At 31.8% G+C, this 8,881-nt stretch overlaps 1 long non-coding RNA gene across 1 annotated transcript; it reads left to right on the top strand.

Moving 5' to 3' along the window:
- The first annotated feature begins 1,060 nt into the window (after positions 1 to 1,060).
- Positions 1,061 to 1,552, top strand: LOC148180928 (uncharacterized). Its single transcript, XR_015770921.1, has 2 exons — positions 1,061 to 1,177; positions 1,238 to 1,552. It is a non-coding gene; the product is annotated as an uncharacterized LOC148180928 (long non-coding RNA).
- The last annotated feature ends 7,329 nt before the right edge of the window (positions 1,553 to 8,881 follow it).

The following is an 8,881-nucleotide window of genomic DNA, read 5'->3' as shown; positions in this document are numbered from 1 at the left end:
AATTATTTATTGTGTAGTAACTAATACTTATTTAATCAATAAATGCAACTAAAAATGTATTGTTTATATTATAAACAAACAATCTACAGTAATAATAAACGTAATATAACGTAAATAAATATTTTTGGGTCCAACATAGAGCACGACAAACCAAATAGATTATAATCTATTTATGTGATTCTTATGGAAAAACGAAAGCGTACATTAAAAAACGGAATGAATCCGGATAAAGTAGCACGCAAATTTTATGAAGTAAATTCAGGATAAAAAATTTAAACAAATAAATATAAATCCAGGATAAAAACATATGTATGAACAAAAAGTAAAAAAGCAGCAAAAAACAGGAACATAGATGAAACTATTTACCTATAAATGAGAACAAAACCCAAAAAAATGTGCTGTTACTCACTGTAATACGATGTCCGAAAAGTCGCGCACCACCGGGATACTGTATTATCGAACAATGTCATCACTAAAAAAATGTTAAAAAAAACTCATATCTTCAATTTTTCGAGATATGACGGGTTGAAGAGTAAAAGTTTAACATCAAAATTAACGATTTCTGTGCAATAATTTCAGGTTCACATAAATTTGTTACTTAAAGGACTTTTTGCACAAAGGCATGATGCAAAAAAAATTGTAAAAATCTTGTGAAAAATGGTTAAAAACTGTTAACAAGATTTTTGAATCAACAATCTCGATCAGTGTGGCATCGTTCACATGAAACCATATAGTTACATTACTCGTTGATGAGCCGACCGGACTAACGCCAACAATACAACAGCAATGTTACCATGCTTTTGAATACTGGAAATTTAAATTATTGGGGGAACATTTCAGCAAAGTGGACATTTTTCTAATTTTATTTTGGTTCTACTGCGAAAACAGAGAGTGTGGAATTTTTTTAACACTTTTTTGATGCGCAAGGGGCCACCCAATTACCTTCTTTCAAGGTGGTGCGCCACTTTCCGGACACTCTGTTTATATGTGTTTATCTTGTTTCACAAAAAATAAAAACTGCAATCGGCGATATTCTCGTTAATCTCAACAAACAACTCAACAAAAATAAGCAAATGAGATGGAAATATTATTATATCAATGATTAAACTTGTTTATATAAAAATATTAGTTCATATTTGTCTGCAATACTGTGAACTTGTACTTAATTATGTCAAAAGTAGGAATATTTCCATTATGTATTTACATTCTAAATTCTTCACGTACCTTCACATTTTAGGCGAGCATTTTTCTTTGTGTGATTGTTCTTCTAGCAACATTCCTTAATCCCACACGCAGTCAACCAGTAGATGAAAAACAAGAAAATAAAAATCAAGTAGCTGCAGTTAATAATGGACCCACAAATGCAGGAAATGGGGAAGCTATGGAAACTGCAGAAACTGTGTTTTTACCGAGGTTTTCATTAAGAAGACATCGGTCATAATGGAATGTCATATCAGTGGATGTTAAACAGTAATTTTAATATTTATATTTTAATTTTGTGTTTTCTGTATCATATTGGACTAAAAACAAATAAAATTTAGGTACATTATGATATTTTGCTTAGATACTCCAAAAGCCAGAATTTATTTTCATCGAGAGAATACAAGAGAATAATGATTGAAACTTGTATCAATAATGTTAATTAAAGAGAACAATTAAACTAAAACTGCAACTGTAAAGTAGGATTTCACGAGAGCAATGTCTTGCCGATAGCAATATTAGCAAGCGAAGGCGGCATTTGCTGGAGAGACGTTTATGTTTTACAGTCTGTGATTTGGTAAAACCTGACACATCTTACAAGTTTTTAACGTCACTTGCAATTTTTGAGTCTTCCAATAGATGGCACTATGATGGCAATAGATGGATTTTTATTAAAGTTTAAATATATTTCTTAGATTTTTTTAACAACGTATAGTCCGCACTCGCGTATCTGCCCTCATAAATAAATAGTCTGCAGACCCGACAGGAAAAAACAACGTATAAGCCGCGGACTTTATTAGGGTAATTGTTTTTTTTTATTTTTAAGGTGCAAGGTGAAAAAATCGTCTTAAATAAAGAAACAACTTGTGTAAATAATACTTTGGTGTGGTAACGATTCCTTTCTTTTTTTTGACCATTTTGCCGCATTGTTGCAGCTTTTTCAGCACTGACAGCGCAAAAGTTGAGTTACCGTTGACATGTGTTCGGAAAAGTGTGCTTTATGGACGGTTGTGACACTCAAAAAACTTTCACCCGGATTTCGGGCTTACAATTTATCTTGTAAAACTCGTTATTTTATAAATAAAAATTGAACTAAGTTTAAGAATTAGATATGATGGTTCTTTGTATGTAAACAAACATTTACTATGCATCTTCTGCACTGTTTTGCATTGTTACCATTTTTTTTTCATAGTGTGTTTGAAAACAAATAAAACATTCATGTTATGTTTGGAAACACAGTTTATCGTGACCGAAGAAATGGCCATGACTTCGAAGACCACAAGTCAAGAATTATCGCAACTGGTTTACCTAAAAAAACAAAATTTGAGATTGCCAATTGGAAAATTAACCAACAAAGCAATGAACTCAGAATAAGATAAATTATACTTATTGTAACTTCTTATTTTTACACACAATTAGCCGTTCACCAAAGTCCATCCACCTCATGTACCTATGTTAATTATAACTGTACAGGTCAATCTCACTAATTTGTCAACAAACAGTAAAATAGAGCAAGAAGTCTTCAGCAGTATTTAAGAACACGAATATCCACACCTCGTTAATGAGTTTAATAAAAACCATCACAAGATGAAAGAGTTAACAGTGAGATAAAGAGTATTCCCAGTCAAAATATTTCATTAATGTTGGTTTTTTAGATTGTTTTGTTAATAACCGTAATTAGTGTCACAATCTGCAAACCAGTGATAAACGAAGATAGTGTGGTATCACAGGTTAGAGATCAAAATGAAGACGGTGGTGATGAAATTTTAATGACAGCGGAGCAAGTGTTTTTGCCCCGATTTGCTTCAAGGAGACTTGCGGCGAGAAGACAGGCACAAGCACAAAGGAGGAAATATAATAAAACTTCACAAAGACGGAAATACAACACGTCTAACCATAAGTATTATACGAGTACTCCCAGTTGGAATCAATATAATAGTTATTATTATCATACACGAAGGCCTTCTTATACCAACTATCACAGGCCCTGGTCGTATTATAAGTTTTATTGAACATTTTTTTTTAATAAATTTATTAAATAATAATTTATAGATATGAATTAATTGTTTTAGAATTTTGTATTAAGTGGGATAAAACTACTTTGTTACACCAATTAAGGACGAGGTAAGATATGAACAGCAGGTGTACTTAACTTTTTGTGTATTTTGGGTGTAGACAAAAATATCTTAAAACAATTAAAAATTGAAGAAAGTTTGGAAATTGGTAAAGATTTGAACCTATGAACGCCTAGAGACGCAAAAAGTCTAAAGGATCTAAGAGGGTTTAAGGGAAGAAATCAAAAATACATATATCGCAATTCAATCTTGAGCATCTAAAGACTTTTGAGACACCGCAGAACTCTAAAATCTGTATTGTATTGATACCACCTACAATTCATTTTTCTTGTAGCGGATGGTACCAAATTTACCAAATTTAAAAAGCAGGTTTGTCGCGTTTAGCAAGTGTAAATACTAATACATTAGAATTTATCATTTTTGGTGCAGATTAGCATGTATTTTATTACAACAGCATATTTTACTTTATGATACATATTCTGTGGTCAGTTTAAAAGATAACACATGTACGTGAAGCCACCTATTAAATATTTGACATCTATCCACAACAGGTATCTTTATTATTTCTTTCGATTTGCTTTTTTGTTCTTTAAATAATGTTGATTTTCACTATTCGCTACCAAATAATTTCCAATTTTACTTAATATACTTAACAATTACTTACTCAACAAATTTTACTGATAACAAAAATTTCTCTCATTGTAAATTAGCAAATTTGAATTTAACTATTTATAAAAAAACAATTTTAGAAATTTCAAGCAGAATTTAAAAAGATAAGTTAGAAATTTTGTTTAATAAATGGTTCCACAAGCAACTGTCAAGTTTTTAACTAATTGCAAAATATCATGATGAAAAACATAAAGTTATAATAAAATATTAGCTAATCTACACTGAAAATAACAAAAACATAGTGCCGCTCCCATAATTTGGTGTCAGTTCTTTGAACCAATCACAGAGCCGCATTTTAAATTTGGCGCGTAGAAAAATTTTCTGCAGGAAAAATGAGGTTTAGTCTAGTAAGCTTGAAATTGAGCAGTTAGAAACATGTCGATCTAAAGATGCAAAAGCCAAATATTTTCGTAATTGGAAACATATTCGTGAGTTCTTAGCTCATTGTTAGATTTATTTTAATGCTGTCTATACTGTAAACTCAGATGACATACAACTAGTAAATTTTATGGCCACATTGTGAGAGGACCGGGCAGTACTAATTCTTCCGGTTGGGGACCATAAAAATAGGCGCACGCCGTGATCGGTCGTATTTAAACGACTTGAATCGAATATAATAGACAAACATAATACAGGTGTCCCAGAACTCGTGACCCAGAGAAAAAAGGTTTATGAAGGCAACAGTTCTGAACCAAAATTGCGAAACTAAAATTTTCTAGCTCAAAAAAAAATCGAGTTAAGTCAAAAAAACGGTAGCCAATCCGGAAGCTGAACAGAATTTGATAATCGGTAACTATGAACGCATACTATCGTCCATTGGTCAGACTCTCGTTGCCTAAGAAATTGGGATGGCCTTTTACTCTACAGCTAGAATAAGCTTTCAGGATTGGTTGTTAATTTTTTATCTTCTCTTGAATACTATTAAATTTAAGCGATTTTTGTTTTGAAATTTATCATCTGTATTGCTGTCGGCACCCTCCCTTGCTCTATGGGTCACGAGTTCTGGGACAGCTTGTATATTTAGATACACACACTTGACCATTTTAAAATTTAAATCAATTTGTCATCTCATTTGGAACTGTCGTTATTTAAACGTATAATAATTTCTTTGGGAGAAGTTTATCGAAATATTGCACGAAATGCGTCCGGACCTGTTCAAACCTCAGTTTACAACACCCAGTTTTATTTCTAATAAGGGTGGTTTGACTTAAGCCATAAAATGTTTACTAGGTGTATGTGATCTGAGTTTACAGTACAATGAAATAAAAATTAAAAGTTCTTGAAAACATGTTTTATTTATTTTTTAATTATAATAATAAATTAAGTACATAGTTTTATTAATTATAAATAGATACCTACATTATTTTTGTACTAGCTACTTGGCATAATCTAGCATTTTATAACATGACTAGATTTTCAAGAAGTGATCGATTACGATAAATAGCTATACGGAGTGTAACCAAAATACATACCTACTTGCGAATATTGAAGTTATATCTAAATTTTGACATTAGTATAGTGCTTAATGTTATTACATGTATTATAGCAAATACCACTCGTATCGGGCTGAATTTTTTAATGTATAAACTTTGACGTCATGGAAAATTATTTGGTTGCTATGCAAGTGCTTCTACTTGTTGTTACTATGCTGATCGGGATAGGATTTTTTTTTTAGATTTGGTAGTATGTACTCACTCATCAGTAAGTTTATATATGACATTAGTCTTTGATTACACCCTGCATAAACATTAATTTATAGAAAAATTGTGAAAACGACTTCTTTTTAAAACATGATTATAAGTGGTTTAAATGGTTTTCTCCGTTGGCTATTTCCAGTTGGTCTTGCACCTTGAGTAGCTCTCGTTGGTCTAGGATTGTCAAAGCCGTTGTTTGGATAATTAAAGTCAATTTGTCTCTTATCTCTCCGTTGTCCTTTATTTCTTAAGAAATACTTCAAAAAATTAAAAGCGAAGGGATTATGTTTGTATTCACTTTTCAAATGATTATATCGTCGATTAAAATCCGAATCAATAGCACGAGCTTTACGAACTAAGATAATCTGATTATAGGGGTTATTTGCCTCTACTGACAAAACTGTTACTGTAAGAATTGTCAGAAACGTTAGCATAATTGCAGTCTGAAACAAACAGTTAAATGTAATTAAAAACTATATTATGTCTGTATAAAGAGGGAACTTTACCATTTTGTTGTCTTCACACTGACTTTAGCAACTGCAACTAAAGGTGTCATACAAGATTTCCTTTTATAGGGGATATCTTAGACACGTAAATTCTGTGTCATTGTGTTTTTTGTGCCATCTAATTGATACTAATGTTCTCAAATAGATTTGTCCACTTTTTTAGTTGACAAAAATAATTATACTGGTATCATTTCATACTGGAACTTTCAAGTTTACCAAAGACTACGTATTTGCGAATTGGTGAAAATAGAAATCTACAACAGAAAATAACCAGACTTTGCTCTTTTACCAACATTAATTATTAGTGCACAACGTGAGTACGAATTCCGAGTATCCGCGTATTCGGCATCCGCGGTTTCAGGTATTCGCGGTCGGGAACGCCGTTTATCAATTTCATTTATTCGCGGTTTATACGCATTTTTCGTAGCTTAGGATTCACTATTTGCAACTCATCATATTTTATACAGGGTGTTTGGTAAGTAAAGCACCAAACTGTAACAGCAATGTTATGAAGGTGGTAGTAATTGAAATCTCGAAGAATTTTATTTCTGCAACGCAACAATTCTTGTAAGCAGTAGTAAAAGTAATCAATCACGTCACAGTTTGGATATTTGGAAAATTTAAGAAATCAAGGCATTTCGTGGAACAAAATGTCACACCTGACATTTTGGGACATTGGCGTGCGCTGTCAGGTATCTGTCAACGTGTGCTGAACGATTTCGCAATGGTCCTGAGATTAAAATAAATCATTCCTTGTTGCGGCGTTTACACCTTGTTTTAGATCGGAACAAAGGACAATCTGATTGGTTTTATAATTTTGTATACGATTTATTTTTCGAATTAAATATTCAGTTTCAAGTACATTTGGGGCCGCCACTGACTAATCATGTCAAATGTGTCTGTTGTTTGGCACTCTAGTTTTTGTCAAAACCAAACTACATACCTACTATGTTTTCAGTCAGACTGTTAGTTTGCATAAATGACATAATATCCATTCACAAAATATAAAAATCATGTTACCTTTGATTTCTGTAAAATCAGAGTGTACTTTTCAATCATCATTTCATGGGACTGTACTTTGAAGTTTGTTGTCAATGTCAGTTCAATTTGTTTAATTTTAGTTTACCGTAGAAAACTCTTTAGTGTCTTGTTGAAACTGTCCCATGCAGAAATTATTTATTTCTTACGCTTTCTTGCAGAGTGAGTCGGAATTAAAGATTCCATTTTGAAATTTTGGCATTATAATTGTCAAATGTCCATTTGGTTACCAATCTTACCAACTGTTCCGTTTAGGGTTATTTTTTATTGCCAACCATAGTAACTTTTATGTTTTGTGAACGGAATGTAAACGGTTCTCAAACAGAATACAGTAGAACCTCGACTATCCCGATGCGGATTATCCGTGCAAGGGTATTCGTTCGATTATCCGTGCATTACAAAAAACACACCAATCGAAAACCAACTACTTCGTATTTTTGCTTTCAATGTTAGAAAACTTAAAATTTGTAATTTCACGAGAAACAGTTGGTGTAGTTTAATAAGATTTAAGACAGGGCAGAGAGCAAAAACAAAATTAAGAGTTACAATTTTTGTCTTTAAATAGTACCTAGTGTTCGCAAACATTAACAAAAATGCCTGAAATAAATTCTTTTACAATGAAAACCTTCGTAATTAAGGAAACTAAAAACTTAAGTGGCAAAGAAAATTTTAAGACTAAAAAGAATTAAATAGAAGCACCAGATTTTTTTTGCTACAAAATAGTTACTTTTATGTAATATGTCTGATAAGAGTTGATTGATTCAATTTCTTTCAAAATTAAAAATTGTCTTTTGATAAATTTTGTTAAAGTTTTTGTATACTTTGAATTAAAAAAAACGTTCCAAATAATTCTGTTCCCTTGAAACGTATGTTTTTTAACAACTCGATTATCCGTATTTTTTGATTATCCGTGAAGGCTCCGGTCCCGACAAGCACGCATAATCGAGGTTGTACTGTACTCCTAAACTAAACTAAACTAAACTATTTCACGTTATCGGTCAATGATTTAATGGCATTGGTCACTGGTGGTCATGGTCAGCCGGGCTAAATTGTAAACTGTCAAAATCTTTATATAATTGAGATAATGGATCGATAGAAGACAGGTTTGGTACAATTATAAATAAATAATGTATTCATATTTACTTAAACTAGTTAATAGTAAAAATAATAAATCTTGTCTTCCATAATATGTAGGTACCTGACTAATGGAGTAATTAATTAAGGGTAAACTTAAACTTATTAAACAAAACAGATTTTATTAAGTTGTTCTCTTTAATTAGCATCATTACGATTTTTTTTTCTATTATGCCACTTTTGGCAATGTCCATTCTATTCCTCAAGAAACAAAATCTTTTATTTTAATCAATACAATATCTTAAAAATACCAACGTAGTCTTTTACTTTTTGGCTTCTTCGTGGTCGTTCTTTTTTGTTGCTGTTGCCGCCTGGGCCTTCCATTCGAAGAACCATTATCTCTATTAACTTGTCTTTTTCTTCTATCTTGACTCTTAATTTTCACTAAATTATCGTTGGCAACAATCGCTGGTAAATTGCTTTTGTAAATATCTAACAAATGACCATCATGACGATACATGGCACTAACATCTCGTGTCTGACGTACTTCAGACTGATAATCCGTACTTTGAATTTGTCTTCCTTGAGTTAAAGTAAACACTACCAGAAAAAGCAAAAGTTTGAT

This window comes from Gnatocerus cornutus, chromosome 1 (assembly GCF_029298725.1).
Source record: "Gnatocerus cornutus isolate USDA-ARS CGAHR chromosome 1, icGnaCorn1.1, whole genome shotgun sequence".
Classification (NCBI taxonomy): domain Eukaryota; kingdom Metazoa; phylum Arthropoda; class Insecta; order Coleoptera; family Tenebrionidae; genus Gnatocerus; species Gnatocerus cornutus.
The sequence above is the reverse complement of the archived record's forward strand: the minus strand, read 5'-3'. Positions and strand labels throughout refer to the sequence as shown.